This window comes from Phasianus colchicus, chromosome 15, assembly GCF_987193195.1.
Source record: "Phasianus colchicus chromosome 15, bPhaCol1.hap1.1, whole genome shotgun sequence".
NCBI classification, from domain to species: domain Eukaryota; kingdom Metazoa; phylum Chordata; class Aves; order Galliformes; family Phasianidae; genus Phasianus; species Phasianus colchicus.
This window is the reverse complement of record NC_143450.1, coordinates 17,960,053-17,972,778: the sequence shown is the minus strand read 5'-3', so window position 1 is coordinate 17,972,778 and position 12,726 is coordinate 17,960,053.

Here is a 12,726-nt window from a genome sequence, read left to right as displayed (position 1 = left end):
TACCCAAAATTGGAGATGTTTTGCCAGGGTTTTGCTATGAAAAGTGCTTGCAGCTCCATTGACTGGCTGTGCTGCCTCTGCAGCATCAATTCTATCCCTGGCTGACACCTTTGATTTTGGAAGTTGTCTCCATTTTCCAGAGAAAAGTATGTACATTAGCTATTTTTGGATAGCGTATATTTAATCTCTTGCAAGAAAGGGAGCAATTCACTTGTTCCCTATTTCCAGAGCCATTACATTTCTCTTAGTGACAGCTCCGAGGAACAGAAATCCTTAACTTGTTTAATGTCTTCATTTGGATGATCGAAAGACATCTAACCAAAAATCCACTTCTGTATCACCATGCAGAAAAGAGCATGGAGCACCTTCTGGGTCGAGGTGCTTCTCTTCCATCCTGGATGAAAGGGAATGCTATAAAGAAACTGGGTTTTGGATGGTTCTTGTGTCTGTTTGGAAGCCAACTGAAAATACTGCTGTCTGTTCATCATTTTCTCTGGTCATTCTTTAATTTTATGTTTAGCTGAGGACAAACTGTGGACTTTGCACCATGTTAAGTGTATTTAGGCTCTGTGCTCAAGTGAAAAATGAGTTGTCATCTGTGCCAGCATCAGAGTGCTCAGGGAGAAATCTGGGACAGTTGCATGGGCTGCCAACGGAAATAACTGATGGAAGATCTGACTGCATTTAATTGAAAACACAAAGCAGCAGCATATTGTGAGCTCCTTGTGATGGAAAAGTGACAGAAAGCAAAGCGGTGACCTCAGAGGGGCTGCAGCACACAGCCAGGGGCTTCTTGAGCTTGGTTTGCTCCCTACAGGTGTGCTGGGCTGCTCCCGAGTTGTGGAGGTGCTCTCTGTTGCTAGGAGCTGCAGGGGCTTCTCCCTCAAATCAGAAAATGCAGTCCTTGCTGGGGTGTTCCCAGAGCAGCAACAGCCCTGAAGTCCTGACGTGTTAACAGATTTGCTTAAAAAAGTAAAAATACCAAAGCACAGCAGCAGCTGCCCTTGAAATGCAGCTTGGGTTTGTGGTGTTGGTCGATGCAGTGTGTGCAGTCACTGCAGGACTGCCCTGTGGCTCTGCAGGAGGGGCCTGGCCCCAGTCCTGGTCCTGATCCCAGCTGTGAGCAGCACTCATGGACTGGGGTGAGTGCAGGCAGCTCCGGAGTAGGAGAATGCTGCGAGGTGGAAGCAGCAGCAGTCAAGATCTGGATTTGGGGCCAAGGTAAATAAGAAGCTGAGACAAGGTAAAGAACATAAGGTCATGCCACTGGGGCAGTGCAAAAATACTGGCTCTGTTGCATGTAGGTACTGATGAAGCAGCTCTAATGAGGAGACTGACAGCAGAGGCACAGGCTGATGCTGTTTAGTCTGGTACAAATTAAACCATTTGCTCATCTATAGTGCACGTTCGTACACGTAGAAAAAAGGCTGCATTGTTTAGTCAACAGTTTTTTGTTGATTTGTTGTTGTTGTTGTTGTTGAAGCCAGCTATTTTACACACTGGCTGAAAAGCCACCATCCATTCACAGGAGCTCTTGGGTGTGCTCTGAGCAGTACGGAGCCCACCTGCACCTCAACATCAGCCCGCTGGTGATGCTCTCGGTTCCTCTGAGAGGCAGGGACGTGGGGATGCAGATGGAGCACGGCAGCCCCTGCCACACAAATGCCCTCTGTGGATATTAACCACTATCTGGGCACCAAACTTCATGGATGGACTTGAGGAAAGGTAAACACAGCCCCTGCACTTTGAAATTATCACGGAGAAAGCAGAGTGTGGGATTTCTTAATTCTCAACTCCCTTTCTCCGTCTCTCACACGTGGATGTGCGCAGAGGCACTGTTCTCTGGGTTTCTCACTTACTCTAAATGAACCTGAGCGAATAGAAACACCAAAATGATGGGAAGCTGACATTTGTCGGTCTGGTCTCCAGCATCCCATCTGTGCAGCATGCATCTAAAGCTTGTGCAATAAGGCCAGCACATCTGTAATTAGAAACAGCCACCAGTGGGAAATGGTGCTGCACGTTCTCTATGGTTACCCACAACACAAGAGCTGTAACACGAAAGCTTCGGGCCAGAGGAACAGCTCATTGCCTCCACATCACAGCGAATACAAGGCCAGTTTTTAGGAGCGACGGTGTTTTAGGACCAGGACCTACACGCAGTGCCCCACCAGCCTGCAGGCTCAGTATCATAAGCTTCCAAAATATTTCAGCCTGATGTTAGGTCAGGGCACGGATCAGGGCTCACAGCCCCGCTCAGCCCTCAGCTACGGCATCAAATCCCACTCTGAGGTTTGTGTCACAGAAGAGTGATGTGAGGCAGAAAAACTTTCTCGACAAGGAACAATCCTTTCAGAGGAAAGAGAAACGGCAGGGTTTGAATTTTCAAATTTCTTTCAAAATTTACAACTTACACAATTTGCACAAAAACCAGACGAGCGCTGGGCACTGCTTTAAAAACACTCCTTAAGGGGCAGCGTGGCCGGGGCTGGGGAGCCAACCTCCCCCGGCTGTGGGGAGAACTCCATTGTGCTGGGTTGTCCCCTGGCTTTCACCATTGCTCAGCTGCTGCGGTCCCCAGGCGGTGCTCCTGGCTGCAGTGGGTCCCCAGCTGAGGGCTGTGCTGGCAGTTTGTGCTGCTGATGGCTGCTCAGTTTGGAAGCCACAGGCGGTTCACATGGCTGCCCTCATCTTTAGATAAAGAATTTTAATAAATTGGAAGTAGGAAAGAAGGCTGTCTTAAGCACAGAAAATCTACGTGGAAAACAAGAAACGTGGCCTCCATTTGTCTGCTCCTTCAGCACTTACAGACAATTATTTCTAGAAACGCAAATTAATTTTCCAGACTAGACCTCACCACAGTCACAAAGTGAAATCACTTCATATAGAAACACTAAAAGGCAGGCTATTAGCACTGACTGCCTGGGGCACGTCAGCTTGGCCTCCATGCAGGACCTGAAGATGAAAATAGTATAGCTCTTCATCCCCATTCATTGGCCATTTACAAGAGCTATTTATCCAAGGAAACGAAACGAAGCAGCCCCAGTTGTAGATGCTCTGTCCTCAGGGAACTGCTAGAATTTGCACAGAAAGGTCAAATAAACAGCAGAAACATTTTCCAGCCTCTAACTTCATTTGATTAAAAATGATCAGATACTGATTAGTGATATTAAATTAGCCGTATCAATCTTGATCGTGCCAATGGAAAATATTGAAATCTATTTTAAAGACTTTCCTACTAGAGCTGGGCACCGTTTCTTTTCCTTACAAGATAAAGTCGCTGCTCAGATTTTCCACCTGCATTTGCTGGGAGCAGTCACTGTTTGCAGACCCCTGCTGATGCTGCTGGCTGTATTTAGGTGCTGTTTTCCTGAGAGTTTGAGCTGCCATTTGTGGGCAGTGCTCAGAACCAGTGATCCCAGTCGCCTCCACACCGTTGGTTGGATGTGCTGGGCTTAGCAGTGAGGAGGAGAGCAGAGACGTTGATAGGAGGGCTCACACATGGAAAGCTCTTAGGCCAGGTCTGCATTACTGGCTTTTTCCAGCGTGGCCATTTGGGTGCAGGGATGTGGCTGCCATCGCTCCCCAGCAGTGCCGTGCTAGCAGAAGCTGTGTTCTGAAAATATGGAAGAGGAAAATTACTTTTATTTTCATTGGAATCCTATAAGTGTCTCTGACAATCGTTGCCATAATGCTGTTTGTACAAGCAGAGGGACCGTATATGAAGTATGGAAGTATTGCCACGTTATAAACATAAGAGCTAGGTTAAACCTGAGATCCTCTTGAGTGTCTATGGGATGCTGCCATTCTACTGACATATGGTAATGTTTTCTCCCAGTAATCTCCCACAGAAGTAGTTCTAGGCCAACTCGTCATACATACAATATATAGCAGAGTTTATAAAGTTATTAGAACAAAAATGTTTTCAGAGATCCCATTTCACTGTACAATATGCGTCTTCAGCAAAAGAAATCTAAACAGATATGTTAGCTGCATGTAGAACTCCTTTTAATATTTACTCTGACGGTCCTAATGGTGGATTTCAGCCAGAATGTTTGTGCAGCTTCATGCCTGGAGGTTTCTACTTCGGATTTATAGCTGCATGTTTTCCTGCGTGATGGATGATTATTTCAAACTGCTGCTCTCTTCACTCTTCAGAATGCCAGAAAGACACTTCTTGTTGCAAGCTACAGCTCAAAGCTCAAGCCAGATTCTGCATGCAGTTCATGTCAGTGTTTGTGGGGATGGAGGCTGCTCTGTGCACAGTAACAGAAGGACAGAATCTGGTCCTGCAGGGTTCAGTGAAATGGTAATAAATAATATTAATGTACAGCTACTAAACAATTATTTTAGCTAAAGTAAACAATCTGAGGCACTATCAGAATCTTTATGGCAATTTAAAATCTTCTGCATGAAGTTTGCTTTCTGCAAAAGCTGTCTGTGCACCCAGCGCGGGGCTCGAGCCTGCATGAGAGCCGAGTGGCAGAGGTTGGTACAGCTCCGCGTGGCTGTCAGCCCATCCGAAATCACTGTATGCACTGAACATTTATGGCAAATATCAACCTCCCCTCAGCCTCTCTGCAGTAAACATAAAACACATTTCTGGTGCACCTGGATCGCTCACATTCCTTCGGTGACTGACCTTGAGTTTACACCAACCCTGCAACTCCACAGCGATTCCTTTTGTCTGCTTGTTTGTATTCAGTCTAGATCTAAAGACAGAAGGCAATTAAATAATGAGATTAACACAAATTCTGATGCGTTTTTACTGAATAGCTGGTTGCCAGTACATGTCATTATCACTACTATTTGGCTGCAGGCTTAGGTATCCATGTACAATACAGACATTGCTTTAATGGATATTTTCAAAATCTCTTAGGATACCATTCTCAGAACCCATTCTTCTCAGTTTCCTCTCAGTTCCCCAGCAAGACTTTGCTGCTCGGGGAGCCCTTAACCTCTGGGTGCCAATGAAAGTGACATCAGTGGCAGGAAATGCACCGTATGTCATGCTATGGGGGATGGCCCTCAAGCAGACCCTCCCAGCCTATTCACCACCTGTAGCAGTCAGAGTGAAATAAAAGACTTGATATCAGACATACACAGCTCTGAAACAAAACCTTCACAAAATTCAATGCCACTGAACACATTGATCTGCTTTACAATGAGGTTTTGCCTCCATCTGACTGTAGGCAGTCCTTACTCCTGCACGCTAGGAGCAGAGAGGCCAAGTGCTCATGCATGTATATGGGTCGGATGGAGGTGGGTGCTGCTGCTCGGTGCTGCTGAGCTCTGTGGTGCAGTGCTGAGGAACTGGGAAAGGTGCTGGGGAAGCGTGGCTGCAGGGGTTCCTTCCTTGACATCACTGAACGCAATTTTATGTTAAGTAAATATCTGCATCCGTTCCATTCCAACCTCTGTAACCAAACCTAAACTAACTAAATAAGGCTCTGCCCAAGAACATATATTTTGGTTTGGTTCCTAATTTTAAGGTTTAGATAAAACTGAAAAGATTTGGTTTTTATCATCATTCTTCATTCCCAGCTGGCATCTAACTTCCATGAATGAAAGCAGACTGGCTTCTCTCCCGTAGCTCATTTATCTAGGCCAAGCTGAAACATCTGATTATTATTATGTGGCCTTATTGACAGACTGGTTCAAGATTCCCAGGGCAGAATTGGAAGAGACAGTTTTAATATCCCCTTCGACAACGTTTTCCAGGAACAGAGGTGTTTGTTTAGATACGAGCGCAGCTCTCCACGGTTCTACATGGGTCCCAGCACTGTCCTGTCTGAGCAGAGCCACAGCAGGGCTGGGTGGGATCCCGTGCCCAGGCAGTGCAGGTTGCCCGTGGCCACAGATCGGGTTGCCCAGTGCTGGCTCTGCCTGGCAGTGCAGCGGAGCCTCGTGGTTGGCACAGCGCAGTCAGGACTCGACGTGCACGTACTGCATGTGTTTGCTAGTCATGGAAAGAATGGAGGCTCTGGAGTTATCCTGGGAATGCCACACTCTCCGCTCCACTCCTTATCACGCCAGCTCTGGCTCCTGAAGCTGTCTAGCTTTTGGCAGGAATTCCCTGGCTCTCCTGCAGGATGAGGTGTGGATGCAGGACGTTCCCTGACTGCTGCTCTCTGTGCCCCATTTCTGTCCCTGGGACTGGGGCTGAGCTCGGGCACTGGGAGCCGGGCTGCTGCTCACTGCCCACAGTGTGAAACATGTCTCATGGTTTGCAGGGCTTCGAGCAAGAAATGTCTCAGCTTGTGATTTTCTGGTTTTCATAAGTCTGAGGTTCTCTGATGCTGTGGGACTGTTGTCGTCTTGATTTACTTTCTGGGTTTGAGAAATTTGAACTTGTACATCCATCCGTAGTTTGTGCCTGCCTGCACAGCACTTAACCCAGCTGCTTCCCGACCTTTTCTTCAGCACGGGACGATAGAAGATTTCTATGCTGGAGTAAGTGGAAGGATGCAAAACCCTCTTGAGGCGGTTTGCTTCACTCCAACTTACTGTTCTCTTTTATGCCATCATATTTTTTGTATTCCTTTCCCTAATTCCCTACAATATCACCCAAAGTTAACTGGCATTGTGTTTCCTAGCCTTTTAACAACTATCAGAGTGGTTTTACTAAGCGATTGCTAAAAAAGACTTTCAAGCTTCCTAAACACAATCATGTATTAGGAGAATAAAGGAGACAGCATGCTGTGCTTCACAGGCTTATTTCTTACTACCAATTAATGGCTTTGAATGAAGCTGTAATTGAGCGGTGACTAATACTGGAGATGAAGATTGTCTTATCTCTATTATTTAGACCTTGTTCATCACTTTTACAAAAATACAGAGTAATAAAAATAATAACACAATATTGCAGCTTCTCCAAAGATTTTAATTTGTTTATCAAAATCACAGTACCAGCCCATAAGGGCACTTTTAGAAAGCCAGAATGCCTTGGGATACTCAAGGCTCAAACCAGGATGGAGAAGACCAAGAGAGGTTTCTGCAGCACCACTCCGTGCCCGGGTACGTAGGGCAGGAGAGGCACTGAGAGGGATGGGCAGAGCAGAGCCCTGAGAAAGATGGGGATCAGTGCTGAAACCTGAGTCCAGATCAGCTGTTCTGGCAGAATCTACTCTGTTGGTCCCATTTTGCAGATGGGACCAAAATCCGGACAGTTGGTGGCCAGGCTGGGGTGCTGGGTAGCCCTCATGCAGCCAGGTCCCCCGTGGCTTTTCTCCATCATCGTCCTCCATCCCAGTCCTTCTTCAGTGAGACCAGGGGGTTCCTCAGCGCCTGCAGATCTGTGTGTTGTTTATAAATACGTGATGTACTTAGAAAAGTGCTGTTCAATTTACCAATAATGCCGTATTTATTTTTCCCAATTGTATCTAGTCACTAAGTCATAATTCTGCATCCTATTGGCTGACTGAAATGGTTTCTCAGGAAACTGGCAATTAAGGAGTGGGGAAAACGTCTGTGAGTCACAGATACTTATAAACAACAGGGATTGATTGTGCTGCAGCAGAATCCAGCCGAGTCCCTGCCCAGTCCCTGTGCCATGCCATGCCGTGCTGTGCTGTGCTCTGCACACTGGACTGGGGGCATCGGAATGTTGCTCCACCCCAAAGCAACCACTGCCCCACTGGGCCCATTCTGGGGTTAATTGGAAGCATTTTGGTTCATCCCCAGCCCCACTTCCTTCATGTGGTGATCATCATCAAAGCCATCACACTCTGCTTCCTCCTGCGCTGCTGCAGAGCCCATGCGCTTTTCCCTCTCCAGCTGCAGGCAGGCGAGCCAGATGGTGCCCAGTGCTGTGCACATTTGGGGAAGGAAAGCAACGGGCACTTGGGGTCCCCACGTTGTTGCACCATTCCTGGACCCCTCTGCCCCAGTTCTCCTGACCAGCTGCGTTCTGCTGAGGGATAAGCAAATACACAGACCTCCCAAAATAGCCCCAAGTGACCACAAACAAAAGTGACCAAACAAAAAAACATGTGCAGGCTCTGCTAGCAGTGTGCTGGGGGCATCACCTGCGGTGGTCTGGGGCTGCTGTGCTGCAATGGGATGGACCGTGTTTGGCAGGGATCCTGCATCTGCTTTAAGCAGCTCCTCAGCTATTCGAGGCGCATCTGTTGGAAAAGGGATGCAGTTCTGAAATAATTCCTCTACTGTCATATGGGGAGTTGATGATGGAACTAGAAATAGATCTCCATGCTGGCAGCACCCTGTGATGCGCTGTGTGATGCAGTGCTGCAGGCGCAGGCTTGGTCTCTCTCCTTGTCTTTTATCCACAGTTTCACAGAAACTTTCAGAAATTTCCAAAATCTTCTCTTGCTTCTTTATCTGCCTTTCAGCTCTACTTACAGCTTAATTTCTATTAGCTGTGCCATTATCTCTTCCTTGAGTTCTGACATACATTACTCTGAAATACAAAAATCTTTTTTCATATTAAAGCTAATCTACAATTTTGATTTAATAAATTGGACCACGCTCAAGGAAATCAGAGTGAAATATCAGCTTGTTAAGTTTCATATCACCAGCCCCCTGATAGGTATAATATGGCAATTTCTGGCGAATAAATTATCAGAAAGTTTTATATGCTGTGTCTAATCACAATTTCTATCAGATAGAAATTACCACCTATTTCCCGAAGGATGGATTTTTTTTATTATTCCTCTATACAACTGTGAAATTAATTATGCCATTTAGGGTGGGAGTTTATGAAAAAGACACAGAGGGTGGTTCTTTGGGAATTATCTCACTGATGTTACTTCAACCATCTAAATAAACACAAGGGATTCATTTTAGAGGGAGGTATAGTCATCAAATGCTTTGATTCCACATATCAACTCTCTCCCGCTTCAAAGTCTCGCCTTTATTATTTAGCACCAGCTCTCATCTTCCCCATTTTTTTTTAAATGCCCTCTTCTGTTCAGCACTTTTGAGACATTTTCCTAAGTGGGTTGTTTTTTCCACCGGCCCTTGTTGAGCTGCATCATTATTCTGCATCTTAACGGCACTCTAATCTTCTCCCTAATTACATGTAATGAGTATTTTGGAGTTGACAGAAGTACATCAAGACCTAATAATAAAGAAAATGACTAAATCTAGTCTTCCAATTATATTCTATTAGCTCAGATGGTTGGCATCCAGTAGATATAAAAATAGGCATTATTAAAATCCTCCAATCTTCCCTTGGTATTTCATCCCCTACCTCACGTTGTGTTTCCACAGCCACATCAACAAGTCTTCTCTGCCTGGGCCAAGCTGTACGGAGTCAGAGTGCAGCATTTAGCACAAAGTCCTCTCCAGGTTGGAGATGAGGCCAATGGCAACTAGTCACAGGGAATAGGCTTTAGCACTCTTCTGTGGAGTCCCATATTGATTAAATGTGCTCAAAATATAGAAAGGTGCTAAAAATGATGCTCCCCAGCATGTTGACAAACAAGGATCTTCAGTATTACTTAGGATAAGCATCTTTTTTTCCTATTACATATTGGAAAGAAATAAATCTATTATCAGAGCTGGAAAGATTCTGGTGGTTATTCATTCATTCTGAAGTAGGAGTTCTGAAATGGCATCGAGCCCAAGTCCCACCATTGGTACCCAAGCCTTCCTGGGGTCAGGATCTCAGGCTGATATCTCTCTGACTTTATCTAAATCTAAATGCAAAAATGCATCATAGTTTATTTAACCTGTAGGGAAGTGTTGCCCTCATTCTTTCCCCAGTCTTCTTCTCTTCTTATGTCGTAGTCCTCTGTAATATGGTACAAATGTTGAAAAAGTACCTCCTAGCCAAAAGAGAATAGATACAGAAGAAAGTTTAAACATTTGATCATATCCATAAGTCATTATCTTATGCCTTAAGAAAGCTTTGTGAGCTGTTACTTTCCCTGCTCCCCTCCTCAGACCAGGGACTGTTTGAAATTGATTCATTAAAATCAATATGAACCATCAAATGCAAATCCTGTGTAGCTTCACTACTTGAAAGGAACTTTCTGAAAAACATGAAGATTTGGATGTTCTGACCCAACCCCATTCACTGCCTTCCCTGTTCCCAGGAAGTTCTCAGACTAGGAGCCAAACCCACACCATTTTCAGCTCTTTGCTTTCTCTTCCTCATCCCACCAGCGAGGGCCATGTGCTTTGCTTCCCATCCCTCAAGAGTCCCATCTCATAGCACTGAGATGCATCTCAGAACCTTCAGATAGCCTGGAAAGCCATTTCCCACAGACAGTGCTGAAAGAACATGTCAGATTAGAGGCGCTCCCTGGTGAAGTGCCATTGGGAAGCAGCAGTGTGCTCAGACTCGGAGATGGCCCATTAGCTGCTTGAGTGGTGGAAATGAAACTTGTTAACAATTCTGCTGTTCCTCACAGACAAACGGCCCCAGTGTGGTTTAACCCAGCTGATCTATCCTAAAGACAATTATAGGATGCAAATAGTTATAAACCACCCAACTTTATGCCCATGGACACATTGAAGCCCATCTCTGGGTTCCCGATGCAGCCTTCCCTGCTGCCAGGGCTGCAGCCCGCTTGCCCTGGTTCATATTTTGTGTATCCCACACTGGGGATTGGAGGAGCATTGGAGGAGCCTCCATCAGGACACAGGGGGCTCCGCCCGGGGCAGGAGGGACCCTGGTGAGCGGAACTGACACCATAGCCAGGAGCAGAGTGCTTACGAATAGCTTCTGTAGGAACAGATGTCCCATGACAGGCACAAAAATAATCTTTTGGTCTTTTTAACGACTGTCACCACCCCATTTTCCTCCTCCCAAAACAGAACTGTCGGCTCCAAACGTGCCTCAGGGAAAACAGCCAGACTGACAGGAGGGAAAGGGCCAGGGCACAGCTGAGGACTGCTGTCAACCTGAAGCTGAACACTCCAGACACAGTGTGATTTATACGCCCTGTCTGAAATAATGGCTTCAGCAGAAGAAAAGCCCCTCTTGAAATCGCTGCTGTCACTTCTGCTTCCTGTTTATAGCGCTGGATTCGGTTACACAGATGTCAGTGGTGCCATCACTGTGCTGACAGGTATGGGAAAATATAAGAACATGAGCTCTCAAATCACATTTTGGTGCCAATATCTTCCTTAGCAATAAGAGAAAGGAGGAAAACAATTTCAGAAAAACTGCAGCACGTAACCACAGTCACTGCCGAAGCAGAACAATTATTGTTGCTATAAAGGAATGTGTGATGCATCATCCGCTCCTTAACCACTCCTGTGGGAGAAGGAAGGGTTATCGGGGGACTCGAGGGGAGCAGATATCTAACCCCGATCTTTAATAAAGGAGCTGGAGAGAAATCAGGAAATTATACACTTGCAGGGTTGATCTCAATGGTAAATATACGTCTACAGAAATTAATAAAGGATGAGGTCACACAACAGCTGGAGGAGTTCGAGCTGATTTTAAAAAAAATATTCCAGATGTCTTTTTGAATCTATTCTTTAAAGGAATAAAAACTTACCTGGCAAATCTATAGGACTGCTTTCCTCAGCTGAGTGAGGAAACAAGGCCAGATGAGCAGCAATAGCACCTGGTCGTAACAGCAACTGACGCACAGAGGCTCGGCATCACCGGGTGATGGCTCAGAGCTGCGTCGTGTATGGGCTTGAGTGGTGCCATGAGAGCAGAGCCAGCCCAGAGATTGCTGTGGGTGCTGGTCATGGAAAAGAAGCTGCTGTGGCAGTTCAGGCCTGGTCTGCCCCACTCCCCTTGCAGCCTGCCCACAGCCATGTGAGCACAGCACAGCCAGGGGGACACGGCACAGCCATGGGGACACGGCACAGCCATGGGGACACGGCACAGCTGCAGGGACATGGCACAGGCAGGGCTGTCCCGGCACCAGAGCTCATTGCTCTGCACACACCGGAGGTTCAGGCAGGGCCAGGGAACTGAGAATAGCTGCGTATACGTTCCTGAAGAATGTCTGGCTTGCTTTCAGTGAGTGCTATAGCAAAACTGCCCGTTGTACTCAGAGCATTTCACAGACTGTCCTGCATAGCTGACTCCTTACCCAACACGCGCTTGTGTTTGAGGTTGGAGCCAAGCAGTGTATATTAGCTAGCATAAGGGTTAGATTTGGGACTAAGCCGTTGTCCCACATTACGGGCTGCATGGACTGGCTCCAGAGGGTAGGAACTGTAGAAAAATGCAGTTTGAGCTGAGCTTTGTTCATGCTCTGCTCAGGTTTTTGCATGAATTCAAAAAAATCATGAATTTCATGAATTCCATTAGCTCTGTTTCCAAGACTCATACGACATATAAGTTTCTTTTGGTTTTAAGACAATACGTTGTTTTTAGTCCAGCCCTTAAATTGCAGTAAAATACTCACGACTGGGAAATGCATCAGAACAGACATTTCAGAACCCCTTGCAGCTGGGTGGTCTGTCCATGAGACACCGCTCAGTCCTGCAGGCTTCGCCTTCCTGTAGCTTGCACATTTTCCATAGAGAACTTCTAGTGAACTTCTAGCACTGAGCGAACGCTGAGCTTGTGTGAGCAAGCTCTGCTGCTGGGAAGGAGATGTTACAAGCCATGCATTCCCTTATAGAAGTTTTTGAGCTTTCCTAGTGGAAGGATCATCTGATTGCTTGGGTGAAAAATGTGGGTCACCCTCCATCTCTTTGTTGTTTGGCTGTGGAAGCAGTGTGATAAGCAGTAAAAAAAAAAAAAAAAAGTAAGTTTTCAGCAGTCCATGAACAAAATGTCATTGTTTTGAA